Raw genomic sequence first — 13,191 nt, forward strand, 5'->3', positions numbered from 1 at the left:
GACTAGCGCAAGGCCGATTTTTCCACCCTTTTGTACGAGAAATCAAAGTGCTGCGGGGTATACCGTACAACCGAGAGGCCCTTTTAGTGGAGAGGTTCCCATTCCGAATGTCTTCTACTGCTCTATTAAGGTTGTGTTCTGAGTAATTTCTTGGCATTTTAAACTGAAACAAAATTTAACACCATGTACTAGGTGTCACAAATACCCAGCGTTCCAAATCACAATTACACTCCTTTTCCGAAATTGGAGTGGAAATGTGACACCCATAAGATTTGCAAAAAGTAAATAAACCAAGAGGTTACAAAAACTTGCATAAATATCTCTACCAATATGCATTAGTAAACAGGTATTGAACCGGAAGCTTATAAATTACAACTAGTAAAAACTGATATTTAAAAAACATCGATAACAATGTGCTTTTTTGTAACAAAATTTCAATCGCTTACCTGATTAACGGTGGTACGTGCTGGCGCCCAGAAATTTGGTGAACGACTGGCCGCTAACGGACGACTAACATACTTGCGTTGGACGTCATTTTGAACGCGGGAAGTTTAAATTTTAAGGGGGTGTCACATTTAGCCCTATGTCACAAATACCCGAGTGCACTGTAGTTAACTATTTTTACTGAAATTGACATTAAAATGAAAAGCATTGCAGTTTTACGTTAACACAATAATCTTAACAATAATCATCATTATTTACTTTGCTAAATTGCATTATTGAACGTCAAATCAATATGTATTATATTTAGTGTCTCTAATCTAAAAGCATGTTTAAAGTATAGTAATAATGAGGTAGTTTGCAGTGAGTACAAATGATGAACTCAAGACACCGCTTGTATGAGACATCTTCTATCTTATGAGTACTATGATTATAAAGGTAACACCTTTGTGCAGTTGCAGTGTTTTTAAAACCAAGTCAATTCTTCTGAATTTTTAGATAATTTGATTATTCAAGCTATTCCCTTTCTATAAATAATATCTCAGATAGACAGGAATTAACATTAAGGTTGATTTGATTATTTTAATCAGAGTAAACTATTTGGGAAGCTACAAAAGGTATGCTGTTGCTGTAAATCAACAGAATTAAAAAAGTTGTCAATATATAGCACATGGTTTTTATTTTCCAAGTGTTTAGTTAAATTATTAACGACTCTTGGACCAAGGCACTTTTCTACGTCACCGGTAGATGATTTCCCAGTATACATTTCAAATTTTATGCAGTATCCTGTTTTGTCCGCTAACATCCATACCTTATATCCTCTTTTGATGGGTTTTTTGGGCATATACTGTTTTAGACTACTACGGCCCTTGAATTTGATCATTGACTCATCTACTATGATCACTTGATCAGGATTTAGGCATTTCTCAAAGTTGTGAAGTAACAAATCCATCATGGGGCGAATCTTATAAAGCTTATCATACTTTGGAGAAGCTCTTGATGGCATCAGAGTGTTATCAACTAAATGAATATGACTCAAAAGCCACCCAAATCTTTTTTGTGTCATCACTGAGCTGATAAAAACATCGTTCAACTCGGGTGCAGTTGACCAATAATCTTTATAGCAGCTGGGACTGCGTTTTATACCCATTAATAAATTTAATCCTGAATTTGTTGGAACATAGGCTTTTCCAGTCGACAGTTTCTCTTGTTCGGCATAAAGATTGGTTTGGAATACTATAGTATCAATAAACTGATTTGTGACAAACAGTTTAAAAAGGATATATGGTGTTGGATTTTCAATATCTTTGATAAACTGAGGAATTCCAGAAGTTTCAGTGAATTGCGGAACAGGATTAGGCCTGTGAACATCAGACCAAACCGGAATTTTACTTCTAGACCACTGCTCTTTTAGTACAGAAAGGGGAATGTTGTCACTTTGATCTTCTTCTTCGGAATCAGAAACTGGCAGATTTTCTTCTTCAAAGGCAACTGGCAGGTTGACCATTACAGTGTCGTCCTCTATATCAGACGAAATATTGTCACGTTAAGGGTTGGTTGAGGGGGAAGAATACACAGGATTCCACAGGTAACCCACTTTTATTAAGCTATAGGGCAGAAAGAACACGGGGGGCGACGCTTTAACGGGGATGAATGAACCCTAGACTTAGGTCCGAGGGCATTCACCGAGCCGGTAAAGACGTGAAGAACCTAGCAAAGGGAGGTAAGTAGGAACGGCAACTTAAGCTGCTCGCCCACACTATTTCCTTTGCTGGGGCGGATCTAAGGTGTGGCACTTGGTCACCTACTGCTCCACGTTACGTTACACAATAGGCATACCCAGACTAACCCAGAGATCAGTGATCTGTACGTGCTTTTGGTACAGTATTTATACTCACATCATGACCCCAATTCGCCAATCTTGCTGACACAAACATTGTACTGGGGGAGACTGGGGCAACTTAAGGTAACGGTACCTAGTGTAATGTCCATGTTACAATAGTATATTTCATTAGGAGTACAAAAATAAGGGTTTTTCCGTTCACGTATGACCAATTCAGATGTGAGGCGAAGCCGAACACCGGAAGTCACGCAAAGCACGGAAAACCTATTTTTGGACTAATTATGAAGCATAATTTTCATTATACTTCTTTAAAAACGAAGGCATAAAAACCAGACTTAAGAAAAAAAGACTTAAAAATGATATTCTTGTTCATATTTTGCCTTAGATTTCTCTGGCAGTAAATTTGCGTTTGACTGTGCCACTTGTTTTAAGATGTATTCTGGAATATCGGAATTATCTCCTGAGTACATTTTAATATAATTGTTGGGAATGACTGACATCTAATTGATCATTTCTATGACTGGTTTAAAGTAGTTCAAAGGTGATTTAATTGTGGTAAGTTATCACTGTCAGGCAATGTCCATAAAATTTCAAAAAATACTTCGTAAATATATTAAAATATTCCAGCATTTACGTATTAAATGATAATGCAGGTTTGTGCTAAATATTTTTGTCGGCTTATAAATTGTCTTAAATTTAATATATTGTGCTGTACGTTTCTATTTTAAAGCCATTTTACTCAGCATTTTAATTCAGCGCAAAAAAAATCCGTGCGGGCGCACAGAAAAACGCGTTGTCCTAATAGAGATGAAAATATAAATGCATAAAGCAGCTGTAATTGTAATAGTAAAAATAAAAAGCAAACGGCATATTCAAAATATTTGCCTGCCATCAATTTCATATCGTCATCTTATTTTTGTTTGCTTTTTTTTCATATTTGAAAGTTTTGAGATGGCGATACGAGAACACTGGATACGGCCCTGTTCGGCCTATTACTCTGTTCTATAGAAAAAACAGTAATAATAATACAACATAACCTAGGAGTACGAAGTCTTGAGAATGTGTTAAAGCAATCTTAATAAAATTAAATGGAGGGAGATTTATTTTATAACGGAGTTCAGGTAGCTCTACACGACAAAAGTGTCGTAATTTGGTTTTAAAATGTTAGGCATAGGCAACTAAAAAAACCCGCCAAACGATAAACCTAACCTCTAAATTTGTCTGAATAAATGTATAAACATACCATACCCTAATTATTATTTTTTTCAAATATTTGGGCATTTTTTCAAGGAAAAAGGGTAAGTAGTAAAATATATATTTTTTCTCAAGGCGGTCCCTAGTTTATACAGGTGTTATTTCAGCAGTAAAATGTTCAAAATTGTTCAGACTATCGAGAAGGGTCAAAAACATCTTACGATAGTTCCTCCTAGATGGGAAAATGATGGCTTTCTTTCCTGGCCTAGGATAGGGGCAGACAAATTAGTTTTAGATGTCAATTCTGTTCCAAATGAAGACAAATATTGGTTCAGAATGCCCTGCAAATTAAAGAGAATTCATTTAATATCATATGAAATTGCGGAGGAGGAGCTAGAGAGATGATGAGCCAAGATGAGTATGAGGCTCACACAATTCAAAAGAAAAAAAGGGCTCAAGTAAAATCAAAAGCAGCGTCAAATAATTCAGCCAGTGATTTTAACAGTCTTCTCGATGGTAAGTTTCTTTCTTTTAAATTGCAAAAAAGATATATGTTATGATATTGACATTCTTTCTTTTAGGTCACATCAAATGTTAGCTCACCCTCAATTAGCAATATTGATTCTTTTGCATGCCCAAACATGACTATTTTGGATACAAATGAAAATAATCTAAGCCTTAATGTTTTACAATATAACACACCTTCCCGTAGAAGTCAGCAAATTCAGTCGACATTGGTAACAACAGATGTTTACCCTGCTGAGATCAAAGAAAAATTAGACTTAATTTTATCCAACCAAAATATGTTTCAAGAACAACAAAATATGATTTTACAACAACTGGCAAAATTAGAAGTTATTTTAGACAAAACAGTTGACACAATAGACAAACAAAGCTGCTCTTGTCAACCATCTCAAGTTAGAAATACCTGTGGGTCGACTATTATGTTCAAAGAAATAACCACTTTACAAGAATTAGAAGATTTTGAAGCCAAATTAAGTGATAAAAAAAATATGGATTCTTTTGTAGGAGAGTTTAGTAAAATATGTGGACGAGGCACTGGAAATGGAATCAACAATTGTTATATGCTGGTAGACAAAATATTTTCTCGAAAGTTTATGACTCTGTGTTCATGGGCTGGAGGATCACGAGATCAAAAAGAAAAGATTCCCTTTAAACTGCAAGAATATTGCAACTTTTTTCTTTAATGTCATAAATTTATCAGATCCGGACTTTACTTTAAAAAAATGTGAAGATTTTTTCAAGGCAGTGATCAGAAATTCAACAAAAAGAAGTCAGAGTGCAGTAAAAAGATGCTCAGGACAGAAGAAAAGGCCTAGCAATCTGTCTTATAAGGTAACTGAAAATTGTTTGTTTATTATATCTAAAAAATAATCTAACCGGCCTATAATAGTTATTTACATTACTAGTGGGGTATGAGCATTTTTATAGTCACGAGTGGGAGTGTTGCCACGACGAGGTCGTAGGCCGAGTTGTGGTGATCACACGAGTACGTTAATTTGCCATACCCCACGGGTGATGTACAACATTTTATCTACGACCATCAGAAGCAGCGTAAAGTAAGAAAAAAATTCATATTTTGTGCAATGTGAACTATTTAGGAACGTCTCGTATATGCTTGCTACGGGTAGTTATTTGTTACCCTTAAATCTTGTCATCTACGCTGTACTGTTTTGGTGTTGTTGCTATGGTGGCCATTTGTTTCCACATATCACTTAAGCGACAATTTAACAGTGTCAGTCACAAATTTTTAAAAGTGCATTTCGTTATGAACATGTCTGAAGAACTTCCGTCAGATATTGAAGAAGCTGCCGCAAACGTGGTATCTGGCTTGTTGCCTGCCAAGTCAAAGGAGAAATATGAAGAAATGTATCAAAGTTATGTTTAAATTCAATAAACAATTACAGCAGAAATTTTCATTTAAAGTTGTTTTATCGCACTAGTGCGATAAAATCGATTATTATCGCACTAGTGCGGTAAAATCGCTCATTACGTAACTCAAAATGAGCTATGTAATGAATGATTACCATGCTAGGAGTAGATAAAAATTATTTAGATTAAAGAAAAACATTTGGGAACAGAAGACGAAAATAAAGAAGAAAATGAAGGAGAAACAGAACACACAGAAAGTGAACCAAACGTGGTAAGTTTTTACTATAATAGGTAATCCTTTTTTTAATCTAAATGAATATAAATACATACTTGCAAACTTTGACAATTCCTAGGGTACAAAAGATAACTTATAATTTTTTTTTCAGATTATTATTGAAGAATTTATAATGGAAAAGCAATAAGATTATTTGGGAGTTCCACATAAAAATGTGTATTAGAATAATTACTTTAATTATTATTAGTTTTTTTAAGTTTACTTAAAAGTTGTCTTTAAGTATGTAAATTTCGTTGCGTTTATGTATTAGTAGAGTAAAAATAAAGACTGAATGAAACAATTAAGACTGAAAATTAGTGTTATACATTTAATATTACATTATTACAACACAACCTAATTTAATGATCCTTTTTGCATACAAAAGTTAATACACAACTTAAAGAGAATGCAATAAAGGAATAAAAACTATTTGATTCTTATATTTTGTTGTTACAATTTTACACTTCACATTATTAAGTAAATATCGTTTAACAGGTTCTAATATTAAATTTTCACTTTTATAAATATGGAGATGTGATGACTTTATTGGAATTTCGAACACATTTTCTAAGTTATTTACAGACCTTCCATAAATAACTGCTTTATTATTTATTAGTTGAGCATTCTGCAAAGCAACAATTTTGTTATCATTACTTAAAAACCACTTATTATGAGTATCTACAGAAAGAAAAAAATCGCTAAAATCTATTCTAGAAAAACATCCATTTGCATCCTTTTTTTTCAGAATAGGAAATTGTATACCGGAATTTGATCGAACGTTTTTCATTAAATCAATTTCACATTGTATGACTTCACTAATTCTTTTGGCAACTTGAGATAGTGGAAGATTTCCATTTCTTAAAAGTCTTTTTATATAATAAAGTCTGTTTTCAAAAGGATATGAACTAAATCCTATAGACGGACCAAACCTTCTAACTTCATCAGCTAAATGTACCAAATTATGCACATTACTACTAATATAATCCTCGCCATAAATATCTCTGTACTGCTCAACATAAGAATTAAGTAAAGCTTCAGCAACATCAATAATATTAAAATAAAATTTTGAGGCGCATATTGTTACAGCACAAAAGAACTTCAAAAAATGTTGATAGGCATCTTTTGGTAATACATCTTTTAGTATAACTATGCTTAAATAATGCAAAAATGTGTGATACTCTGAGCCTTTCCAGTGGCAGAGTACATCTAATCCTCGCACAGCTCTATGAATCTCAGATGGCATTTTACAATTTTCAAGAAAATTGGATACAAGAATGATGTCTTTCGCACACCATTTAGTTTTAAATTTTCCAAAAGTACCATCTCTCCATCCAAATAAGCATCTCTTCATTATTCCTAGGTCAATTAAATGCAAAGAGTCTCCAACAGGGAAATCTTCGACCATGTCTATTGGCAGTAAACATAAAGGAGTTATTTGTTTGTGATGTGATCCATATAACTTTTTTTTAAACATTTCGCTAGTTCGTTTTGGACAGTCAGCCCTTGGAAAAAACACAGTGCCGGAAATATAAGAATATTCACCAACAGTCGTACATTTGAGACAACCGTGTTTACCATTGTAGTTTACTGTACCTAAAAGCACAAGAAATTTGATAACAATTTAATACAGTGTAGGTCGAGTTTTTTAATTAGGGTAATATAATGTGTACCTACCTTTAATAAAAGCTCTGGCAGGTGAATCACAGACAAAGCATCTTAATTTGACTTCAACCTTGTTTCCATTTACAGAAAGTCCATTTGAAAAAATAACTTGGCTTTCATTTACGAAAGGTTGCAAGAACTGCAACAGATCGCTAGGTTTTCCTTTGCCACAGAATATTCCAATTATCATGGGCTTTATATCCGGGAGCTCTTGGATGTTAAATAGAATGGGCCAGAACTCTGTTTTACTGCTTCTGTAGATTGGCAATCCATCAATGTTGATTGTAAGAGATAAACGCTCAGGATGGATATTGTTTAATGATGTTAAAATTAGTTTGAGACAATACTCAAGACCATGATGCCAATAAATTCCACTTTCGCCAATTTTTGTCAAAGATATTGATTTATATGTTTTTAACAAGGTTCTGGGATCTTCAGGAAATACAGGGTGTCCCGCGAGGTAAGGGACAAAATTTCACTACGTGTTCTTTAGGTAAATTCGAGTCGAAAATGTTCTATGAACATGGGTCCGCAAATGCTTCCTTACCAAGATATGATTTTTTTAAGTTTAATAGTTTTATTGTGTTGAAAAGTACAATAACCTCACAAAAATATTTTTAAAAAAAAAAAAATTAATACCTCTTGGAAAATAACTGTTTTTAATAATTGTTCAAAGTGCCCATTTTCCCATTGTAAGCATAGTCTAGCCCTTTTAATAATGTGGATGAGATCCATTGTAGTTTTTGGTACAAAATCACTATTAAATTTAAAAAATCATATCTCGGTAAGGAAGCATTTGCGGACCCATGTTCATAGAACATTTTTGACTCGAATTCACCTAAAGAACACGTAGTGAAATTTTGTCCCTTACCTCGCGGGACACCCTGTATGTTATCAATTCTTTTGTTTAAAATTTGAGTTAAATTTTTAAGTGCTACATGGGAAATGTTATATGAAATGGCCCACTGTCTAAGGTCCTGCCTAAATTCGACATTCTTGTCTAGGTCTGAATTACGCATGCCACTCATCTCAAGATTCTCCTTTTCTAGTTTTACTAAGCAATTACTGTTTATCACTCCGATATCTTCCTCAACATGACTTGAATAAATATCATTTGTTAAACTGATTATTGTATCACTGCAAGATGGAAGTGCTTCATTATAACTATTATCAGCTACTGCAATCCCTTTAGTGCTATTCTTCAAAGGCAACTGGCAGGTTGACCATTACAGTGTCGTCCTCTATATCAGACGAAATATTGTCACGTTAAGGGTTGGTTGAGGGGGAAGAATACACAGGATTCCACAGGTAACCCACTTTTATTAAGCTATAGGGCAGAAAGAACACGGGGGGCGACGCTTTAACGGGGATGAATGAACCCTAGACTTAGGTCCGAGGGCATTCACCGAGCCGGTAAAGACGTGAAGAACCTAGCAAAGGGAGGTAAGTAGGAACGGCAACTTAAGCTGCTCGCCCACACTATTTCCTTTGCTGGGGCGGATCTAAGGTGTGGCACTTGGTCACCTACTGCTCCACGTTACGTTACACAATAGGCATACCCAGACTAACCCAGAGATCAGTGATCTGTACGTGCTTTTGGTACAGTATTTATACTCACATCATGACCCCAATTCGCCAATCTTGCTGACACAAACATTGTACTGGGGGAGACTGGGGCAACTTAAGGTAACGGTACCTAGTGTAATGTCCATGTTACAATAGTATATTTCATTAGGAGTACAAAAATAAGGGTTTTTCCGTTCACGTATGACCAATTCAGATGTGAGGCGAAGCCGAACACCGGAAGTCACGCAAAGCACGGAAAACCTATTTTTGGACTAATTATGAAGCATAATTTTCATTATACTTCTTTAAAAACGAAGGCATAAAAACCAGACTTAAGAAAAAAAGACTTAAAAATGATATTCTTGTTCATATTTTGCCTTAGATTTCTCTGGCAGTAAATTTGCGTTTGACTGTGCCACTTGTTTTAAGATGTATTCTGGAATATCGGAATTATCTCCTGAGTACATTTTAATATAATTGTTGGGAATGACTGACATCTAATTGATCATTTCTATGACTGGTTTAAAGTAGTTCAAAGGTGATTTAATTGTGGTAAGTTATCACTGTCAGGCAATGTCCATAAAATTTCAAAAAATACTTCGTAAATATATTAAAATATTCCAGCATTTACGTATTAAATGATAATGCAGGTTTGTGCTAAATATTTTTGTCGGCTTATAAATTGTCTTAAATTTAATATATTGTGCTGTACGTTTCTATTTTAAAGCCATTTTACTCAGCATTTTAATTCAGCGCAAAAAAAATCCGTGCGGGCGCACAGAAAAACGCGTTGTCCTAATAGAGATGAAAATATAAATGCATAAAGCAGCTGTAATTGTAATAGTAAAAATAAAAAGCAAACGGCATATTCAAAATATTTGCCTGCCATCAATTTCATATCGTCATCTTATTTTTGTTTGCTTTTTTTTCATATTTGAAAGTTTTGAGATGGCGATACGAGAACACTGGATACGGCCCTGTTCGGCCTATTACTCTGTTCTATAGAAAAAACAGTAATAATAATACAACATAACCTAGGAGTACGAAGTCTTGAGAATGTGTTAAAGCAATCTTAATAAAATTAAATGGAGGGAGATTTATTTTATAACGGAGTTCAGGTAGCTCTACACGACAAAAGTGTCGTAATTTGGTTTTAAAATGTTAGGCATAGGCAACTAAAAAAACCCGCCAAACGATAAACCTAACCTCTAAATTTGTCTGAATAAATGTATAAACATACCATACCCTAATTATTATTTTTTTCAAATATTTGGGCATTTTTTCAAGGAAAAAGGGTAAGTAGTAAAATATATATTTTTTCTCAAGGCGGTCCCTAGTTTATACAGGTGTTATTTCAGCAGTAAAATGTTCAAAATTGTTCAGACTATCGAGAAGGGTCAAAAACATCTTACGATAGTTCCTCCTAGATGGGAAAATGATGGCTTTCTTTCCTGGCCTAGGATAGGGGCAGACAAATTAGTTTTAGATGTCAATTCTGTTCCAAATGAAGACAAATATTGGTTCAGAATGCCCTGCAAATTAAAGAGAATTCATTTAATATCATATGAAATTGCGGAGGAGGAGCTAGAGAGATGATGAGCCAAGATGAGTATGAGGCTCACACAATTCAAAAGAAAAAAAGGGCTCAAGTAAAATCAAAAGCAGCGTCAAATAATTCAGCCAGTGATTTTAACAGTCTTCTCGATGGTAAGTTTCTTTCTTTTAAATTGCAAAAAAGATATATGTTATGATATTGACATTCTTTCTTTTAGGTCACATCAAATGTTAGCTCACCCTCAATTAGCAATATTGATTCTTTTGCATGCCCAAACATGACTATTTTGGATACAAATGAAAATAATCTAAGCCTTAATGTTTTACAATATAACACACCTTCCCGTAGAAGTCAGCAAATTCAGTCGACATTGGTAACAACAGATGTTTACCCTGCTGAGATCAAAGAAAAATTAGACTTAATTTTATCCAACCAAAATATGTTTCAAGAACAACAAAATATGATTTTACAACAACTGGCAAAATTAGAAGTTATTTTAGACAAAACAGTTGACACAATAGACAAACAAAGCTGCTCTTGTCAACCATCTCAAGTTAGAAATACCTGTGGGTCGACTATTATGTTCAAAGAAATAACCACTTTACAAGAATTAGAAGATTTTGAAGCCAAATTAAGTGATAAAAAAAATATGGATTCTTTTGTAGGAGAGTTTAGTAAAATATGTGGACGAGGCACTGGAAATGGAATCAACAATTGTTATATGCTGGTAGACAAAATATTTTCTCGAAAGTTTATGACTCTGTGTTCATGGGCTGGAGGATCACGAGATCAAAAAGAAAAGATTCCCTTTAAACTGCAAGAATATTGCAACTTTTTTCTTTAATGTCATAAATTTATCAGATCCGGACTTTACTTTAAAAAAATGTGAAGATTTTTTCAAGGCAGTGATCAGAAATTCAACAAAAAGAAGTCAGAGTGCAGTAAAAAGATGCTCAGGACAGAAGAAAAGGCCTAGCAATCTGTCTTATAAGGTAACTGAAAATTGTTTGTTTATTATATCTAAAAAATAATCTAACCGGCCTATAATAGTTATTTACATTACTAGTGGGGTATGAGCATTTTTATAGTCACGAGTGGGAGTGTTGCCACGACGAGGTCGTAGGCCGAGTTGTGGTGATCACACGAGTACGTTAATTTGCCATACCCCACGGGTGATGTACAACATTTTATCTACGACCATCAGAAGCAGCGTAAAGTAAGAAAAAAATTCATATTTTGTGCAATGTGAACTATTTAGGAACGTCTCGTATATGCTTGCTACGGGTAGTTATTTGTTACCCTTAAATCTTGTCATCTACGCTGTACTGTTTTGGTGTTGTTGCTATGGTGGCCATTTGTTTCCACATATCACTTAAGCGACAATTTAACAGTGTCAGTCACAAATTTTTAAAAGTGCATTTCGTTATGAACATGTCTGAAGAACTTCCGTCAGATATTGAAGAAGCTGCCGCAAACGTGGTATCTGGCTTGTTGCCTGCCAAGTCAAAGGAGAAATATGAAGAAATGTATCAAAGTTATGTTTAAATTCAATAAACAATTACAGCAGAAATTTTCATTTAAAGTTGTTTTATCGCACTAGTGCGATAAAATCGATTATTATCGCACTAGTGCGGTAAAATCGCTCATTACGTAACTCAAAATGAGCTATGTAATGAATGATTACCATGCTAGGAGTAGATAAAAATTATTTAGATTAAAGAAAAACATTTGGGAACAGAAGACGAAAATAAAGAAGAAAATGAAGGAGAAACAGAACACACAGAAAGTGAACCAAACGTGGTAAGTTTTTACTATAATAGGTAATCCTTTTTTTAATCTAAATGAATATAAATACATACTTGCAAACTTTGACAATTCCTAGGGTACAAAAGATAACTTATAATTTTTTTTTCAGATTATTATTGAAGAATTTATAATGGAAAAGCAATAAGATTATTTGGGAGTTCCACATAAAAATGTGTATTAGAATAATTACTTTAATTATTATTAGTTTTTTTAAGTTTACTTAAAAGTTGTCTTTAAGTATGTAAATTTCGTTGCGTTTATGTATTAGTAGAGTAAAAATAAAGACTGAATGAAACAATTAAGACTGAAAATTAGTGTTATACATTTAATATTACATTATTACAACACAACCTAATTTAATGATCCTTTTTGCATACAAAAGTTAATACACAACTTAAAGAGAATGCAATAAAGGAATAAAAACTATTTGATTCTTATATTTTGTTGTTACAATTTTACACTTCACATTATTAAGTAAATATCGTTTAACAGGTTCTAATATTAAATTTTCACTTTTATAAATATGGAGATGTGATGACTTTATTGGAATTTCGAACACATTTTCTAAGTTATTTACAGACCTTCCATAAATAACTGCTTTATTATTTATTAGTTGAGCATTCTGCAAAGCAACAATTTTGTTATCATTACTTAAAAACCACTTATTATGAGTATCTACAGAAAGAAAAAAATCGCTAAAATCTATTCTAGAAAAACATCCATTTGCATCCTTTTTTTTCAGAATAGGAAATTGTATACCGGAATTTGATCGAACGTTTTTCATTAAATCAATTTCACATTGTATGACTTCACTAATTCTTTTGGCAACTTGAGATAGTGGAAGATTTCCATTTCTTAAAAGTCTTTTTATATAATAAAGTCTGTTTTCAAAAGGATATGAACTAAATCCTATAGACGGACCAAACCTTCTAACTTCATCAGCTAAATGTACCAAAT

General features: G+C 33.6%; 2 long non-coding RNA genes across 2 annotated transcripts; both read left to right on the top strand.

The window, feature by feature from the left end:
- Positions 1-1,161: 1,161 nt before the first annotated feature.
- On the top strand, positions 1,162-6,061 carry LOC145735449 (uncharacterized). Its single transcript, XR_014179678.1, has 3 exons — positions 1,162-4,834; positions 5,556-5,642; positions 5,758-6,061. It is a non-coding gene; the product is annotated as an uncharacterized LOC145735449 (long non-coding RNA).
- Positions 6,062-8,824: 2,763 nt separating this feature from the next.
- LOC145735474 (uncharacterized) lies at positions 8,825-12,647 on the top strand. Its single transcript, XR_014179685.1, has 3 exons — positions 8,825-11,420; positions 12,142-12,228; positions 12,344-12,647. It is a non-coding gene; the product is annotated as an uncharacterized LOC145735474 (long non-coding RNA).
- The last annotated feature ends 544 nt before the right edge of the window (positions 12,648-13,191 follow it).

The sequence above is a fragment of the Ips typographus genome, linkage group LG11 (assembly GCF_016097725.1).
Source record: "Ips typographus isolate SLU linkage group LG11, UJ_Ityp_2.0, whole genome shotgun sequence".
Classification (NCBI taxonomy): domain Eukaryota; kingdom Metazoa; phylum Arthropoda; class Insecta; order Coleoptera; family Curculionidae; genus Ips; species Ips typographus.